We start from the raw sequence: 12,117 nt of genomic DNA, 5'->3' as shown, positions 1-12,117 counted from the left end.
TAAGAAATTAGGGACTTTGTTTTCATAATTGCCATATTCTAGTGGTAAGAAAGGTGCCTCTCTGACAAATGGATGACCCCATAATTAGTGATCAATAAATATTTATTGAGTGAATGAATGAATGAATGAATGAATGTCAAGAGTTAGTTAAAGTCTTTGGGAGCTGTTCCAAGGCAGGATTTGAATGAGGCCACGATCTAAAGTCTGGCAAGAACCGCACTATTTAAAAAATTTTTTTAAGTTTATTTATTTATTTTTGAGAGAGAGAGGCAGAGAGAGTGAGCAGGGGAGGGACAGAGAGAGAGGAAGAGAGAATCCCAAGCAGGCACTGCAGTGTCAGCACAGAGCCTGATATGGGGCTCGAACTCATGAACCATGGAGATCATGATCAGAGCCAAAACCAGGAGTCCCACACTTAACCAATTGAACCATGCAGGCGTCCCCCACATTATTTTTTAAAAAGATTTTAGGGGCGCCTGGGTGGCTCAGTCGGTTGAGCATCCGACTTCGGCTCAGGTCATGATCTCACAGCATGTGAGTTCGAGCCCCACATCGGGCTCTCTGCTGACAGTGCAGAGCCTGGAGCCTGCTTCGGATTCTGTGTCTCCCTCTCTCTCTGCCCCTCCCCTGCTCATGCTGTGTCTCTCTCTCTCTGTGTCAAAAATAAATGGAGAGTAAAAAAAATCTATTAAAAAAATAAATAAAAATAAAAAGATTTTATCTGTAAGTAATCTCTACACCCAATGCAGGGCTGGAACCCACAACCCCAAGATCAAGAGTTGGCATGCTCTATGGACTGAGCCAGCCAGGGCCCCCAGAACAGTACTATTTTTATCTGTGGTCTCTGAGAAGAAAGATGGGGTTAATGCATATAGAAGTTATTCTTTTGGACTGTCTTGGGTTCTGGTTCTGCCTCCTTTGAAAATCTACAGTTATGGACCATCCTGCTGAGTAAATGGACATAAACTTTTGCATGTAACGTAGGGGAGTTCATGGACATTTTACCTGAAGAGGTAAAATTGACCCCAAGTTAAAAATTTCTGTGGAGGGGCGCCTGGGTGGCTTGTCAGTTGAGCCTCCGGCTTCGGCTCAGGTCATGATCTTGAGGTTTGTGAGTTCGAGCCCCGTGTCGGGCTCTGTGCTGACAGCTCGGAGCCTGGAGCCGGCTTTGGATTCTATGTCTCCTTCTGTCTCTTCCCATCCCCCACTTGTGCTCTGTCTCTCTTTGTCTCTCAAAAATAAATAAATAAATGTAAAAAAAAATTAAAAAAAATTTTCTGTGAAAATGAGAACTCTCACAGTAACACAGAGAGACAAATGTTTTAATGAGATACTGCATGAATTACATTTAAAGAGCTAGGACAAGTGCCTGCCGAAGGATGCCTTTAGGGAGAGGTGTCCGAAGAATTCCTGAAAATGAAATTCTTTCCTACCAAGTAGTGCGGCCTGGCAGTTGCTATGGACGCTTGCCTGCTCCAATCATGTTTCGGCTTGCTAGGCCGTGCAGCGCTCTGTCGTTGCTGTGGCAACGGATGGCAACAACTCGGCCCAGACTGCTGGAGGAGAGCAGGTGCTTGGAGCTGGTACGGACGGACTCCTTGGCTGCGGCGTCTGTGAGTTGGACGCAGGGTCTTGGAGGAGGAACAGGGCACGGGAAATGACAGGCAGTTGCGGGGGGGGGGGGGGGGGGGTGTTGTTCCAGGGTCCGAAGTCCTTGCAGTGATCATGGGGTCACAGTTCGAAGGACTTGGGGACTGGCTGGGACATCCTTTCCTCGTGTTCCGGCCCTGCATCCCAGGTGTTACTCAAGCTTTCCAGACCCCATTCCTCCTCAGCCTTCCCTCGCCCCTTCTTCTCATTCCCATTAGAATAGCCGATCCTCCTACCTGGGTGTTCACTTTGCTTCTATGTAGATGTGAGGCCTTGGGCAAATCATTTTCCATTGTTTCTCTCCCAAATGGGGTGCCACGCTCCCTCTCCCTTCCTTCCCTCCCCCTTTCCTTCTCAGGAAGACTGTGAGGATCAATTCCTGACCAATATGGTCACATATATGGTCACATTTCATAGCCGTGGTCCTGTGAAGTGATTTTAATGATTAACCTGCCTTTACAGTGGAGCAACTTTGTGCTCAGAAAGTGCCCCATGATGAGGGCTAGTTAGAAGCCGGTTGCTATGACTTAATCACCAACTCTGCTGGATACCAGGTGTGTTGCCCTCTGTGTGTGTTCGCCTGTTTACTTTGGATCTGTTTCTTCCTCCCTTCCTCTGTTGGGTCTTGTCCTTTCCATTTGACAATACTTCAAATACTGTGTAATTTATGAAGATGATTCTTCCCCATTCTTCTTTACTCCTTCAAGTAACTGAGGTCCCACCTCCTGTCTAGTACTAAGGTAGGTGTACTGCAGGAAAAAAAAGGAAAAAAAATATTGTTACTACAGGATCTGTGTGCCCTTGATGAGGTTATATGGTGGAGTCACGTTTTACTGTATTAGGTTTAGAAGTCAGCGCTAAAGTCAAAGTTGGATGCAGTCAAAAATATCCCTGGACAAACTCTTAAATCACCTGGGAGCAACCCAATTCAGAAATTCAACCATTGAGGGGAGTCTGGCTGGCTCAGTTGGTGGAGCATGCGACTCTTGATCTCGGGGTTGTGAATTTGAGCCCCATGTTGGGTGTAGAGATTACAGAAATCAAACCATTGAAAAGCTTTCATTTTGAGAATATTTAAAATTCTGATTTATAGACTTTTCCTATTTATCACCAAAAATTAGTAGAAGGATAAATTTATGAGTTCCATTATGTCTTTATTCTTCTAAATTTTGCTCTGGCCCTCATTTCATACTTCAGTTTCTTTCTTAACAATGTCAAGGAGTCTGGACCCATTTGAATGGCTACGTGGACATCACTCTTTGATTGTTGGGCTGGTAAATCCTTAGAATCATTCATTCATGCATCCCTTCTGTGGTCTCCCCAGTCTGTATTAGGCAGACACACTGTTCCAGAAGTGATGAAACCAACACGAGCATCTTCAGGACTATCTCACCTTACCCGATAGTCCACTGACTGGAGTGGCAAAGACAACCACCCAACTATTTTAAAGGTTATTCTTGTCTTTTAATTTAGCTAAGTATAAACATAGTTGAAATTCCATCATCCCCATTGATGTAAATCTTTTGGGGTCTTATTGTAGAGATTATAGTTGTTCTTTGTAGGCATGAACACTTGGTATTTTCACTATTTGGAAAGTTTGTCTTTCTGATGGGAAAATAATGGTGATCACTCTGTTATAATTTACATTTGTCAGATTACTGGAGAGATTGAGCAGTTTATATCTGTTGACTATTGATAATTGGTCTTCTGTGGATTGCCTGTCTTTATCTTTGCCCAATTTAAATGTCACTGTCCTTTTTGTATTGATTTGTAGGATTACTGTACATATCCTGGATATTGATACCTTTTATGCTATGTTGAGATATAAATTAAATTAATGTTTTCTCCTGGTATATTTTTAGTTATTTTTTAAAGTCAGGTTTATAATATATAAATTACATACTATAAAATTCACTTCTTTTGGGAGTACAGTTCCATGATTTTTGAAAAATACTTTGAAAAATATAGTTGTGTAACCACATTAATCTATAGAATGATTCCATTAGCTCAAAAAGTTCCCTTGTACCTAGTTATAGTCAATCCCCTTTCCCTACCTCCAGCCCCTGGCAACTAATGATCTGATTTCTGTTTCTGCCTTTTCCAGAATATCATAATAGTGGAATCATAAGATACATAGCACTTTTTGTCTGGATTGTTTTATTTAATACATCGCTTTTGAGATTTATCCATGTTGTTGCATGTAACAGTAGTTCATTGTTTTTTATTGCTGAGGTCTATTCAGTTGAATGGATATACCACCAGGTGATGGATTTTGGGGTTGCCTTCAGTATTTGGTGATTATGAATAAATAAAGCTGCTATAAGCATTCACATACAGCTCTTTGTATCCACGTGTTTTGTACATATGTTATACTCCCAGATAAATACCTGGGAGTAGGATTGCTAGATTCTATGGTAAGTGTATGTTTAATTTTATAAGAAACTGCCAAACTATTTTCCATGTGACTGTACCATTTTGCACTTCTTCCAGGATAGTGTAAGAGTTTCGTTTGCTCTACAGCCTTGCTAGCAGGTAACAATTTTGTTAATTTTAATTATTCTTGTAGATATGTAGTGGTATCTCATTCTCTTTTTAACAGATTCACATTTCCTTGATGACTAATATTGTTGAACTGCATGTGCTTCTTTGTTACTCTGTTTTGTTTTTGGTGAGGTTTCTGTGCATATCATTTGCCCATGTCCTGCTCGGTTGCCTTCTTATTGAGTTTTGTTTTGAAGTCACTTTTTTCTTTTTAATTTTGAGGAAGTCCAATTTATCACTGTTTTCTTCTATGGATTATCCTACCTAGAACTCTTTGCCTAACCCAAGGTAACACAGATTTTCTTCTATGTTTTCTTCTGGAAGTATTATAGATTTGGGTTTTACATTTTATTTCATTTCTGTCATTTAAAAAATTGTTTCATTTTTATCATTTTATTGTTTTGTAATTTCATTTTATTTTATTTGTATATGAGCAAACTCAGATTTATTTGGGCGAAGTCACAGCAATACTTATGTGTGAGGATGATTTTTGCAACCACAAAGTAGAGGGGAAGTTATTGTTATTAATTAGTGGCATAGTTTGACAAACTTCAAAATAGTTTTGAGAATGTTTCTCCATGTTAGCAGCAAAAACGTTTAGAACATGAAAACTCTCATCAAGTTTGAAAAACACCCTCATAGCTTGTGAGTATTGAAATCAAGTTTTAACCGATACGCTTTAGGATCTGTGTAAAGTAGAGATTTTGACCTTGGATATGTGGACCTTTAGATGTTATATTTATGTTCATTTTGGGGGAGATAGTGTTTATAGCTTTTATCCAGTTCCTAGTGGGACTCAGACCTCAAAGGTAAAAAGTCACTGGTTTAGGATGAGGACATTTCAGAGCGCAGGGGATAGTAGTACATTCGATCATGGTTGCTGTCATCGAAAGTAAAGAAACAGCCGTTTCCTGCAGGCAGTCTCCTTGTCTCAAATGATTTCTTCTAAGATCTATTTCCTCATTAACACTGCAAAGGCACTTAGCATTTGGCTTCTCTTCATATAAAATGTCTTGCAAGGGGAATGAGGGCTTGAAATAAGGCAAAAAATAATTGTCAGATCATGGCTGGAAGGATTTCAGGTTGGGCAGAGAACGATAATTGAGGAATTGACAAATCACCAGATGCCTCTATTGTGTTTTAATTTGAAAAACTGTGCAGTCTTTTTATTTCTTTGAGGATTTAAAGTGCTTAAGTGCTGATTTTTTAAAAGAGTCATATTTACCCCTTATGGTGGTAGGGAAGAGGAGTGGGCTTTTAAAAAATGTTCTTTGCTTGATTGAAAGGTTTGTCAGAATACATATGATCTTGTTAAAGTAGTGGTCTTCATCTTACAATGAATACCAAAGAGTCCACGTGGTTGACTTTAAAGAAAAATTAGTGTTGGGGCGCCTGGGTGGCTCAGTCAATCGAGTGTCCAACTCTTGATTTTGGCTCAGGTCATGACCTCACAGTCTTGAGATCAAGCCCTGTGTTAGGCTCTGCACTGGGCATGGAGTCTGCTTAAGATCCTCTCTCTCCCTCTGCCCCTCCTTGCTGCTGTGCTTGCATGCTCTCTCTCTGTCAAAGAAAGGACGAAAGAAAGAAAGAAAGTTTAGTGTGAAATGACTAAGAAAGAAATCTCTTGTAATATCTTGGTAGTTCATAAATCTGCGTTTTATTTGGCATGTTCTTGCTTTATAGTCTATCTAAAATGTCCTGAATGTAAGGTTGCTCTAATAACATTATGATCTGACTGCGTCTGTGTCTGTTTTTATTTCTTTAAACTACTATTGTAAGCCCAAGTTAAATAACTTTCCCTAATTCTATGTTCTCTACAACTATGTTGTTGATGCTTGTTTTTATTATAAACAATCCACCCAAGTTTGCAGCAGTGGCTTTGAAAAATCCCTAATTAAAATAAATTTCAAGGTTAAGCTATTTTTATTCATGCCTGAAAACAATTACCAATACTTGTGGCTTTTAAAATAACAGTGTTGTAAGCATATTTCAGAACCAGGAAGGCAGAAATTTGTGTTTATGAAAGCCAAAAAATTACTCTTGCAATATTTTGGAATGTCCCTATAATTAATTATAGGTGATGTCTATTATATGGAACCTCAAAGATTTTAGCGGGAGGTGGAAAAAAAGGGGCCATATATATTTCATTTCTGATATAATTCCCTTCACTTTCAGAGGGAATTAAAGTTTAATAAAAAGGAATAACAGAGGGATATAATCTAAGAATAGTAATTAATAACTTTAACTTTACCAGAATGAGATTCCATAATAAATGGTAGGCTGTCATTTGCTAAATCATGAAATATTGCAGAGAGGGAAAAGGCAACATACTCTTTCACAATATGGCTCGTTATGTTAAAACTGTTAGTGGTAGGGGAGTTTTGTACTTGTTAAGCATTTGTGTTTTTACATCGCTGCTTGTAATTATAATTAAACAGATGGTTCCTGAAAAGAGAGTGTGTTCTTAGCAATTAAAACCATGGCAAGTAGCTTTTCCTCTTCTCCAACATACAATTAAACTGAATGGAATCACACACGCTGTGGGTTCTTCAGAGGAAAGGTTCTGTGCAGATTCAAGTAGATTAGTATTCTGTTCCCAAGCCCTGTCATCTTGCCCCTACAACATACTGAGAAATTTGCAGCTGCAGAGGACTTCCAAACATGGGTTTTAAGAAGTAGTTACCCCTGGGGCGCCTGGGTGGCGCAGTCGGTTAAGCGTCCGACTTCAGCCAGGTCACGATCTCGCGGTCCGGGAGTTCGAGCCCCGTGTCAGGCTCTGGGCTGATGGCTCGGAGCCTGGAGCCTGTTTCCGATTCTGTGTCTCCCTCTCTCTCTGCCCCTCCCCCGTTCATGCTCTGTCTCTCTCTGTCCCAAAAATAAATAAACGTTGATAAAATAACTGGAAAAAAAAAAAAAAAAAAAAGAAGTAGTTACCCCTTCTCTGCTTTCTCCCCAAATCCTATTCTTGCCATGGGAATACTGATCGATTACATTTTTAAATGGGATTTTTGGAACAGTCCCTAACAATCATTGGATGTATTGTATTTTACATGGCTTTCTAAATTCTGGTTTCTCAGCTAGCCCATGAAATTCCTCGAGGGCAAAGGAAAATTAGACTTTTATTTTTCCTTCTTAAGACAACTAACATTGGCAATGTTTGCTTGTGAAAATCTTTCATTTCAGAGTTTTCATCGAAAGAGTATAGAATTTACTTTGGGTTCTAGGAAAACCAATTCTGTTTCATTTACAATTCCTATTGCAGCAAATAAACATTAGGAGATTTTTTCAACAAGGATTCAGCACCCCGTGAAATATTTCACCACCTGAAATACAGCTTTGTGGCCAGTAGTCCCTCCCTTGAACCAGACCGCAGCAGTGTTAATGGGTCTCCCCCAGAGCAGGGCAGTGTGAGCCTGTGGTGCTCTGTTCACAGATGAAACCTTGGAACAAGTGTTTTGTTTGCATGAGCAAAAATAGGCCCAAATATACTTTCAATGATTTTAGGTACAGGCTTTTGTGCCCACAAGTAAGCAGTTATTTGCTGGGGTAATTAACCATCTGCACCTTATTAGAAGGGTGCAGCTGGCTAATTATGCCCAGTGCCATAGGGCAGGTTACACTTCTCATCTGCATACGAAGTGGATTTGCAGCAAAGGACGCTGACCTTTACAAATGAGTCCCTAAATTTAACCAGTTCAGTTTGAGGTCACCACTCATAGATCTTTGTTTTGTTTTGTTTTGTTTTGTTCTGTTCAGAAGTGAAATTTATATATGGGTAATGACATTTCTATTTGTAAAGTAATTAATACAGAACCGTAGGACAGACATATTATTATGATCAGGGACAATGAGATCCCTGCTGAGTTCACATTGTTTTGGTTCCTCATGTTGGAAAAGTGGTACATTAGTATGGATGTGCACGTATTCATGAACTTGTATGAATGACAACTGGAAGTACCATGGAGACTTCAAATGGGGGTAAATTTGTGTATTAGCCATTTCAGAATCATTTTCAGCAGTGGTTGGACATTATTCTTGTATCCATCCTATAGTTGTACGTTATTGGATGGATCAGTTTAAGGAAAGGGCAGACTACTGGAGAGCAGAATGTTATAATTCAGTGCAGGTTAAATCAAAATTCATCGACAGTGCTAATTGACTAAGTTTAAGGAGGTTGGCTAGGTTGAACTTCCCATATCTATTTGTCTAAAATTGTCCTTAATTTGCCCTTACTCTTGAAAGATATTTTTGCTGGTTATAGAATTAAAAGATGGCAGTTTTTTCTTTAAACACATTTGAATTCATCATTCTACCATCTTCTGGCTTCCACTGTATTGAGAAATTAGCTCTAATGAAATCATGGCTCTGTTGAAAATAATCTTTTTTATTGGCTCTTTTAATAATTTTTCCCTTAATTTTTGGTTTTCCTCACCCTCTCTGAGTCTAGGTATGGATTTTTTTTTCTCCATCTGTGTAACTTGGGATTTGATGGGTTCTTTGAACCTATAGATTGGTCTTTTCCAACGTTTCAGTAGAGTTCTCAGCTATTGGTTTTCAGTTATTGCCTCTAACTCCTCTCTCCTCTTTCACTCATGACTCCACTGACATCACATCTGTGTCCTTCATGTCCCTTGACCTCATTTGTGTATTTTCTATTTCTTTGTCACTCCATGTACTGACCTGCATAATTCTTCTGATCCATTTTCTAGTTCACTCATATATTCTTCAGCTATTTAAAATATGCTTATTATCTATCTAAAAATTTCTAAATTTAATTAGTGTCTTTCTTTGCTAGATGTTCTGTCGGACTCTTTTTCGAATCCACTGTATATCTCCCCCCTACAACATTTTGTTTTTGAAAATATTCAAACCTTAGAAAAACTTGAAGTAATCGTACCTAAGTACTCTTTACTCAGAGTCATCAGTTATTGTTACCATTCTGCCACATTTGCCTTTGTTCTTTCTCTCTCTTTATCTTTTGAATCATTTGAAAGCAAATATATGACTTCTAGTGGGAGATATAATGACACTGCTCTTTTTTATAGTTAGCAGGTATTTCCCAAGATTTAAAACATCCTTTTACATAACCATAATGCTGTTATCTCAGTCTATAAACTTAAAACTGATATAGTATTTTCTGATATATACTCCGTGTTCATATCTCCCTAGTTTTTCAATAATCTTTACAGTGGTTTTTAAAAATGAAGTCCAGTGACTTCACAACAAGTGTCTGAATACCCAATGCCCATCTAGCCCATTGTGCTGCATATTAACTAAAATACAAATAAAATAAATAAAAATAAAAATAAAAATGAAGTCCAGGACCCAATCAAGGATCATATGCTACATTGCATTGTTAAGCTTTTTAGTCTCCTTTAGTGTAGATCAGTTTCCTTGACATTTGAGGGGGAGGGGACTTGTTGGGTTTTTGGTTTTCAGGACATTGACATTTTTGGAGTCCATTTGTCTTATAGAATTGTTGTAATTTTATTTTTTTTTTAATTTTAAAATCTGTTTGTTTATTTATTTATTTATTGAGAGAAAGCATGAGTTGGGGAGGGGCAGAGAGAGAGGGAGAGAGAGAATTCCAAGCACGTTCTGAGCTGTCAGCGCAGAACTGATGTGGGGCTTGAACTCACAAACCATGAGATCATGACCTGAGCTGAAATCAAGAGTCACATTTAACCCACTGAGCCACCCAGGCACCCCAGAATTGTTGTAATTTAAAAAAAATGATTCATGTGCCCTGAAGATATATTTGGGTTTATCTGTTAGTAGTTCAAACGGTAAAAACACAGTTGTTTTATGGTCTGTATCTAATAAGTCCCCTATATGAAGCCTTTGATGGTCTTTCTGATATCTTTAGCTTCTGCTAATTGTGTTCATGGTGTCTAGTTTTCTTGTGTGTTTGCTTATTTCTATTCCTCATTGTCCTAAAATATTATTTGTAGGGATATTTAGTTTTTGAGGTCTGGCATTGATGGTGCTTTCCTTGACAGGAGAATGATATTTGCTTCTGCCCTGCACCTTAGAATCTGTTAATCTGGGACTTCCCTAGACCTAACTCATGATTTAAGTTCTCTGGACAGTTTAGTAGTATGGACACGGGCTGCAATTTTGAATCACAAGTGACCCCAACTTTGGGGATATTTTTTCCTTTATTTTTCTTTTCTTTCTTTGCTTAGCACCTTGACAAGTTTTACTATGGCTTTTTGGGGATGGTGTTGGAGTGGCCAGTTTTAATTTTGGGTACCAGTGTAAAGTGAAAAAAGAGTTCTCATTATATTTCCCATCTTGAGCAGACTCTAATCATTGACTTCTGTTTCACTGCCCAGCAAGGCCACCAAACAAAGCCCCAGGTTTTCAAGGTTAGTGAGTGCCCTGGAGCAAAAGCGGTTATGGAGGTTAGTGCTTTGCTTACTTCTCTGGTGTTTGATTGCATTTAGATTTTGGTCTGGTAATTGCTTACTATATTGATAGCCTTTTCATACTTTTAAGAAGATGACAGTTTTTTTCACCTAAAGTTTTTAGTAGTGTTCACTTGAATGGTTGGTTCAACCAATTGTTACCTGCCATTATTGGAAATGGAAGTCCTCCTTATTTTAGGAGAAAAAATTATTTTTGTTCTTATTAGAAATGTAGGCTGGATACAGGCATTTTTCATACTATTGTAATAGAAATCGATCTGGCCAAGCTCTGTGGCACCAACACACTAAGAATTTCCTAGTCAATATTTACCAGTGTGATAACTGAGAGAAGAAAAATGGCCCTGTTTTATGCCAGACGGCTCAAGTACAGTTTTATAGTATGTAACTAATCTCTGTCATTGGTTTTCATTACTGAATTCTGTTACGACAGCCATCCAGTATGAATTAAAAGAATTACTTTTGACATTTTAATAAAAAGTAGACATATAGCATTTAACAAGTAGCTGCTGGTGAGGATGTATGAGACAGTGATCCCTGTTGAAAGCACTCTGTTTGAGCAGGGTCAAGCAGCTTGCTGTTCACTTGCTTCTGGGAATTACCACATTCCCAATGACTGGTGGAGATTGATGAAAGCACCAGTGCCTTTCTTCATTGATGTTAGTTGGAGCCACAGAAGGGTCAATGAGTAAATCTGGGGTTGCTCTAATATGTATGGCTGGCTTCATAAAAGGGATTCTAAATATTTTCTGTGAAAGGAAGTCTGATTCCCAGGCATTATTTTTGTCAGAGGATTTGATTAACAAATAAGATCACTTAAAAAAATTTTTTTTGATGTTTATTTATTTTTTAGAGAGAAGGTTGGGGGAAAGGCAGAGAGAGGGAGACACAGAATCCGAAGCAGGCTCCAGGATCTGAGCTTTCAGCACAGAGCCTGACATGGGGCTCAAACTCACGAGCCCTGAGATCATGACCTGAGCTGAAGTTGGACACTTAACTGATTGAGCCATCCAGGTGCCCCAGATCACTTTTAAATAATGTTGGCAAATAACTTCACTTTGTTAGTACTTAGAAGAAATGCATGTAAAATGTACCAATTTTCTGTAAAGAATTTTGTCTATAACCCTCTATAGGGTTGTATACTTCTTTAAAGTAAGAAAATGAAGTATATCTAGTTATCTTCTGGACTCAGATGACCCAGAATTTTTGGATCCATGTGAACTTCTGCAGAGACTGTGCCATGTGCTAGCTATGTTCAGATATGAACTAATTTGTGTATGGAATTACCTGTCCTGTGTTACTTAATCCAAATATCTAATGACTTTTCATGATTTCCAGATTTTTAGGTATCCTGGATGGTACACTTAATGGTACAAATGACTTAGTCTATGTGTTATATGTAAGTGCAAAATGTATAAGCTTATTCTCTCCTATTCTAATAGAAATAAGACATTTTCAGTTTGCTTCATAAATAGCAACTTGCTCCATTACATATTAGTTA

The 12,117-nt window shown here is 38.5% G+C and overlaps 1 protein-coding gene across 4 annotated transcripts in view; it reads left to right on the top strand.

The window, feature by feature from the left end:
- The first annotated feature begins 1,589 nt into the window (after positions 1-1,589).
- HYDIN (HYDIN axonemal central pair apparatus protein) overlaps positions 1,590-12,117 on the top strand; it is a 378,288-nt gene continuing 367,760 nt past the window's right edge. For all 4 annotated transcript variants that reach the window (XM_032591379.1, XM_030298918.1, XM_032591380.1 and 1 more), the window contains exon 1: positions 1,590-1,613. The gene's annotated coding sequence lies outside the window, so the exon portion shown is untranslated. The remainder of the gene's footprint in view (positions 1,614-12,117) is intronic.

The sequence above is a fragment of the Lynx canadensis genome, chromosome E2, assembly GCF_007474595.2.
Source record: "Lynx canadensis isolate LIC74 chromosome E2, mLynCan4.pri.v2, whole genome shotgun sequence".
NCBI lineage: Eukaryota > Metazoa > Chordata > Mammalia > Carnivora > Felidae > Lynx > Lynx canadensis.
Note: the sequence above shows the minus strand (reverse complement) of the source record. Positions and strands in the feature narration are given on the sequence as shown.